Source organism: Aquila chrysaetos, chromosome 26 (assembly GCF_900496995.4).
Source record: "Aquila chrysaetos chrysaetos chromosome 26, bAquChr1.4, whole genome shotgun sequence".
Lineage (NCBI taxonomy): Eukaryota > Metazoa > Chordata > Aves > Accipitriformes > Accipitridae > Aquila > Aquila chrysaetos.
Genome location: NC_044029.1, coordinates 2863796 through 2878732, shown reverse-complemented (window position 1 = coordinate 2878732; position 14937 = coordinate 2863796).

Here is a 14937-nt window from a genome sequence, read left to right as displayed (position 1 = left end):
GGAGAGAAATGTATACCTGCTCTAGATGCAAACTGTGCAGACTGAAACAAAATGGTTTAAAATACAGACACTGGAAGAAGAAACTAAAAGCAGTCCTGGAATTTAAATTGTTTCTGGTCATGGAGAAAAACTCGTGTGGTTTTGGGGAGCCTACTGAATGATAAACATAGAGGTCTAGAACTGAAATAAGGCCAAAGGGCTTGTTAGTGGGATAGTCTTTCCACCTGCAAAATAAGCAAAAATATTCTAATTTTAAAAACCCAACTCAAAGCTTAATATTCAAAGATCAAAGACAAACCAAGAAAATGTTGCATTTCATTGTCATATGAGGAGTTCCAACAGTAGAAAATGGGTATGATACAAAAAAAACTGAAAAAGGAAATAGAAGAAAATGCAGCCATAAAACAAAATTGCCCATGTTCATGTGTGCATAGCAGTATCAGAGGCAAATCTTGTTTGCCTCCCTTAAGCTAGTTCTATTTACTGAAACTGAATCCTAGATGGAAGTAGGCTGAGCAGAAATTTTCTTTTCATTGGTATTACTGTGCCTATTTTTCCAGACAGATTAATAACAGCTCCTACTTCTTCAGCAGCTGAGCTACATCTGTACAGAATTCTAAAGAAATGTTCAAGTTATTTTAAGCTGCAAGGATGAAGATTTCAAGGTAGTCTCTTAGGCAGCAGCAATCTCCATCAGAAGACTGGTTTCTGATTTCTGTCCACAATTCTCAGCTGCACAATGCAGCAGGAGCTGGACATGCTGCTAAGTGCACATCATGTCAGCAAAATTCATGGCCACTAAGTATATTACTGGTGTTACTGTAATTACTTCTGCCCTGCTGTGGTAGTGCCTGTAGCCTCGGGACCTCATTGCGTTAGGTATTGCATAAGAATATGAAAATTAGATGGTCAGGTGTTTACATGATGTTAACAGAGGCAGTGGCACAGGGGAGTGCAAGGAAATGGTTAGATGGTAGCACTCACTGAAATGAAAGGTGTGCACAGTACAGTGGATGTCTGCCCGATCTTGGAATTTGCAGCAAAGAACATAAAACAGGATTGTGGGATAGAATTTTAAACAAAATACCTGTGGACAACAAATGACCTAATGTAGCATCATCCCAACAGATTTATCTCTATTTTAGTGAGCTGATGTATCAAAATAAATGTTTGATTGCAGTGATTAAAAGTCAAGTGTGCATCTGCTTACCCCATATATGGAATTAAATTGTGATAAAACTCAAGGCTTTACATTTTTTTCATGTTTGTTTCTGTCAGATCCATAAAAAGCAGACTTTACCAAGTTCAGTCAGCATGTCCTTCACGTGGCTGATCTTACGTTTCTACACTAGAGTGTCAAGATGTGGCAGCTGATCGTTCTTAATCTATTTTTAGAAATAAAGTCGATAAAAATCAGCCTCACTGTGGCAGACTTTGCGCAAACACAATGCAGATACTGCTTGACCCAAAAGGGGTTATAAACAATGGGGAGAAAGCATACAGACAGTCAAGTGTAGGTTTAGCTAATACTTTTTAAAGCACAGAGCAGGGCTTTCTATTACCTGTTCCCAGAAAAGCCCAGTATGCTTTTCACCGCTGTCCCTTCATTTTGCTCTTTTCCTCCACCCTTCTGCAGCCCTTATTAAAACTGACAGACACCTGTGTTTCCCCAGATTCTCCTTTTCCCTCTGGACATGTTTACCCAGTGGATTTTGAGGATTTGCTGTATTTGTTTGGGATTTCCATGTCTCTGGGTAGACAGAATTGGCGGCACGCCGTTGCACATGGTCCAAAAGGAAAGCTGTGAGTGGAAATCTTAGCGATTTCCCATAGTATGAGTGTACCGTGCCGGTCCCTGTGCAATGTCCGCGCAGCACATCTTCAGCGTGTCTGACGCGAGTAGCAACAAGGGACTCGCTGCTCAGCCCTCCTCGGCCAGGCCACGGAACGGCACTGCTCTCAGTGCGTCCCTCCCGCCCGCGGTTTGGATCACACAGCGCGGACGGGCCGTTCGGCCTGCTCCCCTTTCAGCCTGGCCCCCTTCGCCTGCAAGGCCAGCCTGGGTAACGCCTGCGTGACCGCGCTGCAGGCCCCGCTCTCGGTTCACAGTCATCGTCCCCCTGATCAGGCTCTGATTAGTGAACGCTAACGGCATCCAGCTCCGGAGGCTGTGTCCCGCTCCCCTGCCTCAGTTGATTTCAAGGCAGGTTTTTATTCCTGCGTCCTGACGCGAGCTGCCGGACTGTCTGCTTGCCTGCTGACACAAAACGCCACACACACAGAGCAACGCCGTTCAGGCTGAGGGCTGCGGCTCCCAGGTGTATATAAAGGTATATATATTCTCTCACACGAGAGACTAAATCCCCGTCAATGAACACCGATGGCAGAAACGCGTTTTTTTCAGAAGCCCTGGGCGCCCGCAGCTCCCCGACCTGGGCTGGGAACATGGATTCCCAGCTCGCTTGCCCGCCGCCCTCGCTTCACCAAACGGACACCAGCTCCAGATGGCGGGAGGCTGCTCCCCTCCGCCAAATGCGGCTAGGAACATTACGGAGACGGCTCGAAATTGCCAGGCGGGACCCCAGCGAGCGTCCCGCTCCCGGCAGGACGCCGAGGGCTGCCAGGCTGCTGTGAGAGGGCGAGTTCTCCTGACTGACCACAAGATGTCCTCCCTACCCCAACGCGCGGCCTGCGGCCCCGCGCCAACGCGCCAGCCTGAGAGGGGCTTCGGCGCTGAGGCGGGGAGCTCGCGAAACGGTCTGAGAGCTAATTAACTCTTCGCTTTGAGATTTGTGATGATTTTTTGTGGGTTTTTTTTTTTCCCCCCCCCCCCCCCAAACTGTGGTCCAATTTGGGAAAAGACGGGCAGCCTCTAGCTGGCGGGCTGCAGGCCGGGTCTGAAGGCTTCACCGGAGTATCTCAGGTGCTGCCGCTCATTTAAACGGTGCTGCGTGGATTTGGACATCGAATCGGACAAAAGAAAGACTTTATGCTAAAAATAATTAACAGGTAGAGAGCAAATAGTGTGTCTGCAGTACTAACATTTTGGCAAAATGTTAATTAAAACCAGAGACAACATGTGACAGACGGGGGGGACAGCACGAAACAAAGAAACGCAACTGTTCTGTATGTTGGGTCATATCGCAAGCGCCGCATAAGGGTGAGAAGAAGAGTAACGAGAGCATGCTGAAGGTCAGCGTCAATGTAGGCCACCATCTGTTTTTTAATTCCAGTTTTAAGTTAACACTGTTTGGCTTCCATACTCGGCAACCAGTCTTTTCTCTCTCCTCAGGCTGATACAAGTAGGTGGAGGAAAGTACGTCAGTTATTTTTGGATATGGTCCATGAGTCCAAGCCCCAAATGGATGACATCCACTGACTGTGAACTGTTCAATTGTATGGGTTCAAATCAAAAAAAAAGGTAGTTCTGCCTAACCTTTTTAGATGATTCTCCCACAGCTATGGAAATGCCGCCACGTTAGATTTAGCTGCAGTGCAAAGTTCGTGGTGTCGTTACATGACATTCACAGCATTGGCTTTCTTTGAAAAACTTATTTGCATTCAAGGATAGAAAAGGGAATATAGGTGATACTAAAATAGTAAAATATGCCCAGCTGTTTTATAATTTGGAAGTCAAATATCTTTCACTATTGAGGAAAATGCAGAAATGTAGCTTCATTATCCCAAATCTAAACACAAATTTGAATACAACTGACAATATTTCAGCTGTAAAAGCCCAGTAGTAACAACACTTACACAGATGTAAGAGTATCATGGACAATATGAAAATGAATCATTTAATTACTAGAAAGATAGAAAGGGAAGTTATAAAATCTAAAATTCACCTTTGAACCTTAAAGGGGTTCATTCTAGTTCCTACTATGTCAGTATTAAATTCCACATATAATTAACCTTTAAGGACCATAAGATATTTCCTGAATAAGTGCTTTCCAAAATCCTGGTTGAGAGAAGAACCTCATAGCCTGACACGGACTATGGAAATTTTGGTTCCTATTAAAGAAGCAAAACCTAGACCAAAAGTGAAGAACCCACATATACCCTTCCGCTTCTCCAAACAGACTTCTACGTTCATAAAAAGGTAGGAATACCGCTCATTTTAAACACCGACACCATACAAACTGTCTTAAAACATGCATAAACTTCAGATTATCAGAAGCCAGGAGCATGTACTGGGAACTACAATTCTTCACATGCAGTTTCCTTCCCAATTTGCCACTTTACAAACCAGCATATTTTGGCCAATCAAGAAGGAAAATTTGTTCATTACTTTCCATTCAAAAAATGGCTGATAATCATGGCAGGCTTTTCAGTATGACTGTGTGATGACTGGGAAAGCAATATGAGGTTAGAGTAAATCAACGGCCAGCAGCCTCAGGAAAGTGAGCAGCCCCCTTTTGACACTTGTTGCTCTTCTCCTGAGGTTGCCCACTGTAGTCTTCCTCCTGGCACTTTATAGGATGTTTTAAATAAACTGGGGCTGGGTCCTGAAGCGTCTTGAATATAGACACCAAGACAGCAGACTGAGCTGAACACTATGGAAAGTGCTTGTAGAGACAGGAGGACAAGTCTGAGAGGAGGCACTGATCCATCCTCTTCATATCAATCCATTCCATCCATATAAATCAAATTTTCATTCTTTACTGATCAGAGTACCTAAACACTGAAAGTTTCAAGTCCTAGCAAATCCAATACTGTAATCTAGCCAAGACTTACATCATCATACTGCTTTAAAAGAGATATAGAGCTGCAGGGAGAAAAAACCCAGACACTTATCCTGAGTGAGTAATACAAGTATTACCTTAGCAGTATAATTATACTAGTGTAATTATGTAGACAAGTACTGAGGTTGCCTTTGTCAGTGTCTCTCTTCTTTTATATAACCCCTCACTATAAAACACTATTCAAACCAATGCTTTATAGTTTCAGAGTATGTTGAATAGTAGGAGGTTGTGGTTTGGCTGCCAAGCAAATTAGAGAGATGACTGCTCTCCCTGGGTAAGAACAAAGGAGTCAGTTCAATAGCAAGCTTGTTCAGGGAATTGAGAGTAGTTATTTCACAGCTTCTGACCCTAGATCTTTAGAGTCACTGTTCAGGGGAACAGAGCAGATGCTCTGTTTGTGCTTTGTCCAAAGGCAAATACAATGAGGTGAAACTGCAAGTCTTAAATGTAGCAACCTAGAGCTGGAGAGAGTGGGACGGGGGTGTGTATGTACCCCAAAATTCCCAAGAATGGCATCTACTAATGCACGCATTCTTAGACTCCTTTCACAAAGCGGTGTAACTGCAATGTGGGATTTCTATTTGGCTAGTTCATCCCATGCTGCTGTCTTAGCATTTTCCCTTGGTGACTGCTGCTGTGTGTCTCAGAACCTGTATTTCCATGTTTGAAACAGGTAGGCTTTAAGAAGCCCTGTGGAGACAGCTTCGGAAATGGGAAGCTAATGCTGTATACATACATTTGCAGATATTATTATCTAGAGACAGGAATTTTTCTGCTGAGAGAATGTAGAAAAGCCTCTTCTCTTTCAGACTAAAAACTCAAGTTGTCACAGCAAAGAAATTCTGAAATCATGGTTTTCAAAAGTCCAGATCTGTTTGTGTTTTTACCTTTCCACAAAGTTCCCCCATGTTCCCCAGGCCTTCCTATGCCAACGTTTGGGGTGGCTGGCCAGCTCAGGGCTGAATACTGAGGATTTCCCCATTGCTGGCTCCTGGCAGCCCTGAGGTGAGATATTTAAAAACTGAGAACAGAGAAGCTGAGCCTGCGAAGAGCCACACATCTGGATCCAGGGCTGCATGCTCTTAACTTGCCATTGCCCCTTGCTTTGTCAAACTGGCAGGTTCTCACACATGCCTCCTCAGCAGACAGCTCTATTCAATTTTTGCTAAAACATCTTCCCACAAAACACTTCAGTTTTGATAAATCAGTACTTTCAGATGAAAAATAGTTCTACCTAAAAATAAACAACTAGCTTCAGCTTTGAGAGATGTGGATTAGTTAATTGTATCAGTGAGTGCTGACTTTGAAGCTTAGATATAATCACATCCTTAATACCCAACCAAGCTCTGCTAAGAAGAAAGGATGATTTATAGAGCAATGCAGAAGCTGGCAGAACCTGAGGCTTGAGATTAAGCCCTAGCTTAATACTTGTTGATATTACTGCATCCTATGCCTCCCAGAAGGGATGATACAATACAGCAGAGAAGGACCAGCTTTTGGTCATGTTGTTTTCTGTTCCTGTCAATTATCTCCCAGGTCAAGGTGTTCGTAGTCTGCACCTGTGTCTGCTAATGACAAAGGATCTGTAACAGTCACACTAAAAACATTTAGCAGTCTGTCCTGAGTAATAAGCTAGAGCAATGTTTTGTCTTGTTTCCCAAAGAATGCTCTTTGGCTTGGGTTCACTTCAAAAATTACATTCTAAATGCTTTTATCACAGTATTTTGACCCCTAAAAGTGAACTCTAAAATTCATAGCTGTCTTCCCCTCCTCTTTCAACTAAAATGGTTTCTTTGTATGCCTTCTTTGAGCAGTTTTCATGGGAAACAGTGACAAGCTATTTGTCTTAGAAACGGTTAAAATGACACCTGGAAGGTTTAAAGTTCATGCCACCTGCTCACCATGTGGATTATATTCTTAACATCATGAATGTAAGGTGGGGAAAACGCATCAAGAGCAGCTGAATAGCTGATCCTGATTCCCCCCAGTTTCATGCAACCCTGCACAGAACAGGGAACACAGTCAAAGCCACTGCAGCCCTTGGCTCAAACAGACACCAATGCTGAGAGTATGTGAAACTGCACTGGCATCATATCGGCTCAAAAAGTGTAGGTTAGGCATATATGGTCCTATGATTGTGAACATAGAGTGAGTGCTACTAGGGCAGTGGTTGGAATATAGATTTATAAACTCTGAAATATTTCTGTGAACTGCTCTGATCCCATAACTGGGAGTTGTGCAGCTAACTGGCTACATGTCTAAGTGCTGGCATTTTGTGTTTGGATAATACGCAAAAGCCTACTCTACAAAGTGCATCCTAATCATCCAACATTTTAAATTGTTTTTAATTTCAAAATAAATGCAATTGAAATTGAATTTGGCAATATCATATGCGGTTTTCTTAATCAAATGCAACATCTATTATATACATTATTCAATGTGCATAATCTTTCAGAGCCTACAAGCAGCGTGCCAAAATCTCCATATTGCAAAGACCAACCCCCATAACAGCTGAAGAGAAGGGACATCCAGCACTGGTCCACAGACAGGTGGTTACAGTAGATCCACAAGATCCCACCACCTCCTTCTCCCGGTTGAGGTTGTGTTGGATGGACAGCTGAATGCTTCTGTGGTCCAGGACTGTCTGTCCCACCACATTGGTCCAGTGGCTGAGGGTTCAGATCACCGCCCAGACTCATTGCCAGTGCTACCCTGTAACTCACCACATGACATAGGAGCAGCAGAGCAAGTTCACATCAATAGCTCATGAGCTGTCCAAGGCTCAAAAATCACATTTGGACATTCTGGCCAGAGGATATGAATTATGAGAAGTTTGGGTGCTTAAGCCAGTGTTAGTACTCACTAATGAGCAATTTCCCAGCTGAACACTAGGCAAAGGACAGAAGGAAGAATCTTCTGTCCCAAAGCATCCTGTAGTTCAGCCTACTCACAGAAGCTGCACTGGTCTAAAGGCTGGAGTATTCACTTTGGTGACATTATTTCTTTAGAAAAATCTGAAGGGAATTTGATGAGCCTCTCTGACCCCCATTATCCTCAAGTTTGTCACAAGACTATCTTCTTCCAATCCCTGTAAGCTATGGCAAGGCAGTGTGTGCTGCTTAGGTGACACTCATATGCCAAGGTTCTTTGGGACTGTGCACCGTAGCCACCTAATCCTCGTTGCACAGCAAAGCTACATCACTTGCTGCACCTGCTGCAGTCATAAAGAACAGCTTGGCCTGAAGCATACTTGGATCTCTCTTGGTATTTTTTCGTTCTTTATTCAGAAATTTGTTTCTGTTTCTCCCAGCTTGCAAATCTCTCCTAACTACTGTCTACAAGTGTAACTACTGAACAATTTAACTATCCCTCTGCAACATTTTTGAAGCTGTAAAGCATGCAGAGATTCAAAAAAGGGAAGAAAATCTGGTCCAGGAAATGAGAGGACTGTTGGAATTCCAGTGTCATATTTTGAAATTCTCCTTTGAGAAAATACGTTGTTGAGAACAGCAAATATATGTGCTAGCTATTTAAGAAACACCCCCCCCTTATGTATCTTTGCCCCTGCCACTTAATACATTCAAGTTTAATCAGATTCTTATTAAACATTGCTACTTCCTTGCCCAAGTCATATTAAAACTTAATTGGCAATGCTTCTTTCCTACATATTTTTATTTATTCTATTTTTCTCTTCCTCCAGGCCAGCTGAGTTTAGCCATAGAGCCCCATTCCCCTAACCTCAAAACCAACCAATTCCTTTTTATGTCTTCATTTTTTTCCTGTTATTATGCACTTTTATCCTGTTGTGGTTTTGTTCCTCTCCAGCCACTGTGTAATTTTTCCTGAGCACCAGCATTACACAGGTTCGATTCTTGACATAAATGTAATAACTCCAGAGAGTTTGTACATGCAGATCTGTGTTCTGAGGCTTTACTCTAGAAATGAGCACCAAATTTAGAACAAATCGGTTACACAAATCAGCTGTTCATATAACTTTTTCCTAGTTTCCTGAGACAGTGGTGCCCTATGCAATCAACAGAAGCCAGTTATCTCTCTGACACTCACTGCAGGTGAATAAAAAACAGAAGGAACACACTGAGATTTCATTTTCTCCTCATCATCATCCAGGTCAGCAGTGAAGAACTGGTTATAATTAGAACCCTTAGATCTTCTGAATGTAAGTGTTGAAGGACTCTTTAAAGCTTTGGAAGGAGTTACTTGGAAGGATTTGAGAAAGAGCTGGGGAATAGTCCTTCCTCCCCATAGCTTGTTAACTAGTACCACTATGGAGGGAATGTATTCCACGCTGGTAAAGATCTATATGTACCTTCTGTTCTCCCCAGACACACGGGTGAATATTGAAATCCTGACTCAGCCACACAGCGGAATGGTGAAATTCTTAAAACATGTCTGAATCCGCTGGTACACTCTGAACGTCCCCCCCTTCCTCCTCCTTCCCCCAGCTTTATATGCTGAGCATGACGTCCTATGGTCTGGAATATCCCTTGGGTCAGTCGGGGTCAGCTGTCCCGGCTGTGTCCCCTCCCGACTCCTTGTGCCCCCCGAGCCTGCGCGCTGCTGGGGTGGGGGGAGAAGCAGAAAAGGCCTTGGCTCTGTCTAAGCACTGCTCAGCAGTAACGAAAACATCTCTGCATTATCAACACTGTTTCCAGCACAAATCCAAGCCCCATACTACCTACTATGAAGAAAATTAACTCTATCCCAGCCAAAACCAGTACAACTGACTATACAGGGAGGGAGTGTTCACAGTATTCTCATTAAGTGTTGCAGTTAGGAGCTAGGAGATAAGTGATTGCAATTTGGGGATCACCGTTATGTGCATGCAGAGTGAGAGAATCAATGGAGGCACCAGAGCTTGCCGAGCTGCTGCATTCTCTGACCAGTAAACTTTTGACCATGTGCATGGCACACCAGCTGTTATTGGACTGCCCTGATACCATCACCCGTCCCCATCCTTTCTGTGCACCGTATCCGACCCTTGAAGACTAGCCATGAAACTGCTGGTTTTGATGTGTAACTTCATGCTGTTTTCCCTTTCAGAAAGTGACCTGGCAAGGGGAGAAAGCACACTGCACAATGACTGTCTCTTGGCTGTATCATTTAAACACATGAAGGAAATGTTGTGGTTTATGGGCTGCAGAAACTGGAGTCGCAACCTTCCAATTTTCATATCCTCTTTCCATGAGTTCTGTGCATATTTTCCACTCTATAAACATAGCTTTCACTACCTTGTCTTTTCAAAAGCCATGAATTCTCTTTATTTCACTCACCAAAATATCAAACTAGGTAATTGTTTTACCACAAGAGGAAGTTTAAATATGGAACTAGCACAAGGCAACACCCAAATTCTGAATGCATCCTGAAACACAAAGGTATTCGAATCTGCGATATGTATCTATCCACAACATTCTTCTCGCAAATATCTCAGCTGAAGTTCTGCATCCGGTCTGCAGAACTGCAATGCTCTTCTGTCCCTCCCTAAATTGTAGGCAAACTCAGATCTAGATCTAAACTTTACACACAGGCATGTCTCTAGTTAAGAGAATAGGGATATTATTAATTGGCCCTGTAGTGCCCATTTTTTAATACAGTTGTTCTTTCACTTCCAAATATAGGGAAAACAGATGGCTACACTCTGCATTTACAGGAGGTAGTGTACGATAAGAATGCCTGTTGTAATAGGATATCCACAATTCATTTACCTGAAAAACCTGTACCATTTTGCTGTTTTAATCTTTGATCCTATGAAAATACAATGTTATTCTACAGGGACGGTCAGACTTTAGGAACTCTTTCCCGTGCATACTAGGGATTTTTTTCTGAATAAAAGTGATGACCAGAAGATTGATTGATTAATCCGTTGAGCTCTCTTCTGAGATATCTTCTGCCCCAAATATACATCTTTTGGTCAGACTCCCAGACTGACTTAAATAGTCTCACAAAGCTGCATCCCATCAACTTTGAAATCTTCTAGGGAATTGTACCAGATGATGGGCACTGTAAAAGTGATTCCGTACCCAGGTTTAAGGATTGACACACCCCTAAGAGTTGAATGCCTTGGTGCTTGCCAATTATACTGAAATTATCCTTAATATAACCCAGATTAAGACAGAAGCAAAGATAAAAAGCTGGGTTTCAGCATTGTTTTGGAACAGACCCCCTCTGCAAAGTGTTTGCTTTCTCTCCTTTGTTTAAAAAAATGCCTTCAGGAAAATATACATGTATTAATCATTATTTATTTAACAGGGGAGGGTTATTTATTAGTAGTAATTAACTACTATTCAAAATATTAATACAATTATTTGTTAGAAGTAAATTTTTATGCATTATGAGTCTACATTTTTAAGTCTCTATAGGAAGAAGAGCTGCTTTACAAATAGCTAGAAAGTGAAAATTTTATCTACTTTAGCTCTTTTTTCCTCTGATTTTACAATTTTGTGTATCTAAGCAATTTAAACATGTTTTCCAGCTTCTAAATATTATCTTCACTCTTCATGCCTTTTCTGGCACTGTACAGGCCTCATTAACATGCACCTTATCTAGGAATGTACTAAAAGTCAGGTTCTCTCATCAACACATATTGCTCTTGACAGTGCTTCGCTATAAATAGTCATGCTTAGCTTTTAATGATACAATGCAGAGTTATGAATGACTTTCCATTCTTAATGCATAGTTTCAATCATTTTTGCCTTTTAAACATGGCTGAAATTTCTTACATTCTTTCTTGGCTCAGAAGCTAGCTTTATTTAAAAATTGGTAACTTATTACTGATTTAATTGATTTTAAAAACAAAAAGGCATTGTCCAAAATTAGTGGGTTTTGTAGACATAAAACAAACACACATTGTGGAAATGCTGAATAATACAGGACTTCCTCGTGTGAAGAAACAAGATTTAGTAATACTGAATTTTGTATTAAATGTTTTAGAATAACATGCTGACACACACAATATATTGCTTATCTGATGGTGTGTGTCTTACAGGTTAAAGAAATGTTCCAAGAACTTGCAGGTATGCAGAATTATGTAAATAGGCCTTAAGAATGCCAAGCTATTATGCTTAAATATACTAGTAAGTGAATCATAGAAAATTCTTCATTCTGTAGTAGACAAATATATATATACTATTCACAGATGTACAGCTCTTACTCATAGTATTGTTGGTTGTGGGTTTTTTTTAAAAACCTGAAATAAGCTGCCTGAAATAATTCTGAAAAGCTCAAATTTCAGGCTCAGTAGACCAATAAGTTCATTAAAAAGTTATGTAATACATTTGTTTAAATTCTTTTGCTTAAGCAGACAAGTTTGTAGGATCAGGATTTTGCCCATGTCAGACTGGGCAAAAATTTGATATCTTCACCTGAATTTTGTCAGAAGTGCAAAATATTGTTGGTATTTAGCACTGAAGTCATTTCAAAAAGCTTAGTCTTAATGCCATTTAGGAAACAATGGTTCTAAAAAATATCTTTAGCATTTCCCTTTTTACTTTCCTTAAACTATGACAGAAAAGATTGTGGCCCCCTCATCTATTTAAACAGAAAAGCCTACACAATTTCTTCCAATATGAGTAGTTAATCTACAGCAAAACTTGACTTTTTCCTGTCTTCCTCTTTTCACAGTTTCTAAAGTGCTGTAATTAAAAGTATATCAGTGTATCAACCCGAGAATGTTCACAGCAGAGTCAAATTGACCAAAAAATACTCTCTCTCTGGTTCCAGGCAACAGTCCTTCAACTGTCAGTTATTATTAAGTAAAAGAAGGAGAAGGAGCATTCATTCATTTGGGAAACCTACCATGTTTGGTAATGAGAACTTACGCTGCAGAGATAGGGGACTGGGATGCAGTGATGATGCAACTTTAATCATTTTCTTCCTCTCAGTCAGTCTTGCTACACTGAGAATGGGCAACTGCAGAGTTACCCAACTCTAGGCAAAAGGGTTCATTTCATCTTTTGCAAAATCCCCAAAATGTGGGTCCTTTGCACATGCATAAGCAGGGGAAATGATCTAACCACTTCCCCATTTCCTGTTCCTCTTTATCCTTTCTTTCCTCTCTTTTCTATATTCATTATTAATAACAAATGGACAAAACCAGGCATCAACTGCACATCTGGTTCAGCTCTGGCAAGAACTCTCAGGATGAAAGTGGCAACAGCTGCCAAGCGCCTTAATTTCAAAATGGAAATTCTCTTATTAAAACTTGCTGTAAGAGACTGATTCATTATTGCTGCCAAGTGAAACAGGCCAGTCCCATAGTTAAGACATTGTTGTAACTCCTCTCCTTTCCAAACACATACTAGCAAAATGCTATCCATGAATTCTGTTAAGAGCATGTGAGGGAGAGGAAATGAGTGATGTTTTTCTCCAGCTATTTTGACCCAGATTTCTAGAATTTCATTTTATGAGCTGATTTTGTGTAAGCTGAATTGGATTTAAGAGATATGATTATTTATGTAATTGTTATATAAAAATAGGAGAAACAAAACAGTAATCTCAAATTTCTGCTATCAAACTGATTTTGAATCAGTAATCTTACTGGACTATAAAGTAGAGCATTTCAGAATGCCACGAGAGGGAGCCAATACAATTGCAAACTTGAAATTCTAGTTCTTTTGCAAAAAAAAAAACCTTACGGAAAGATCATTATCCTGCAAAATAGCAGTAGGCAAAGAAATAAAGATTATTGTTCTGAAGCACAGTGTTTGTGCCTTTTGAAGTAAAAATCTACACAGTCCAATCACACATAATTAGGAACACTAATGCAAATGAAAAAAACCCTTGCTTGTTTTTTTTTTTTTCCCCAGGAATAGATGCATTATTTTCCTCTATGCTGCACTTTAATAACCCCTTATTTTAATTGTTTATTGTCACCTTGACAATGTTTCCCTTCACATTTGGCCCCACGCCAATTCCTCAGCCTTTTTCTCATCTCTTTAAACTGACATCTCCAAACCAGTGATTGCAGATCACCATCTCCCATTCTGTCAGCTGTGAGAAAGCTGTAAAATGTCCTGTGTTCTCAGAATCTGACTCTACCTAGCAATGCATCTGAGATTTTTTCTCTTGTTGCTTTTTCTTTGATTTTACTAGAATTAAGAGCAATTTGCTGATTGTCAGGCAATGTATTGCAGATATGTAGTAGTGGTAAGCTCTTACTTCAAGCAACTGTGCTCTAAGCACATCATTCTCAACAGTTCCTCATTTGTGGTTTTGTCTATTCAACTGACTAAATATTCCTCTCTTGTTTCAAATTTGATTCATTTCTGCACCTTTTTTAAGTGTCAGGGGTTTACCGTTGAGCGAGATGGTTAACCATCCATCCCATCTTGAACAATTGCTGGTGAATGTGAACATTTGCTTTTCTCTATCATGCATAACATTGGAAATGGCAATTAATTTCTGTAAGGGCTTATTAATGTTTTATTTTATACCATCTTCCTTCTTCCATCTGCTAAATCTAAAAATGTGTCCACTTCCCTTCTAGTGCTTATCCACTCACTGAAAACTGTGTCAGAAGCAAAAGAAGCTAATCCCAGGATCTTCTCCTGGCATGGCTGAACAGGACCAGCAGTTTCCTCCAGCCTTCAGGTCGCTTTTTTGCACTCCCATGACTTGGACAAGACATGGGGCATCCTGTTTTTTCTTAAGAAGAAAGAGTAAAACAAAAAAAAAGGGGAGGAGGGGCAGAAGAATAGTGAAAGGGAAGACAAAAAGACTGCAGAGTGGAGAAGCCAGCAGTAGGAGTCATAGTACAACACATGGCAAGGATAAAAACCAACTATTGAAATGAGAATTAAGCCTCACTGGGTTTTGTTAGTCATGAGGATCACCTGGGGTTTCTCAAGGCTTCCCTATGCACATGGATTAATGCAATCATTGGAGTACACCCCTGAGTAAGGAAAAGAATGTGGTTTCCATGCCATGTGGCCCTTGTACCCTAAGGAAAGGAGAAGGGAGGAAACTATTACCCCATCAAGTCGTAGTTTTGCCTGGAAAGGGAGCTATTCTTTTGTTCCCCATGCAAAACACAATGAAGTAGTAAATGGTGGCAACTGGATGATCAGGAACCCACAGTGAAGCCAGCACTACAACTAATTGCTAGAGTGCTAGTAGCTTTGATCTAGTGCTTGGCTGTTAAAATAAATGAGTTGTCAACTTTGTCTTTTGCTGAGACTAT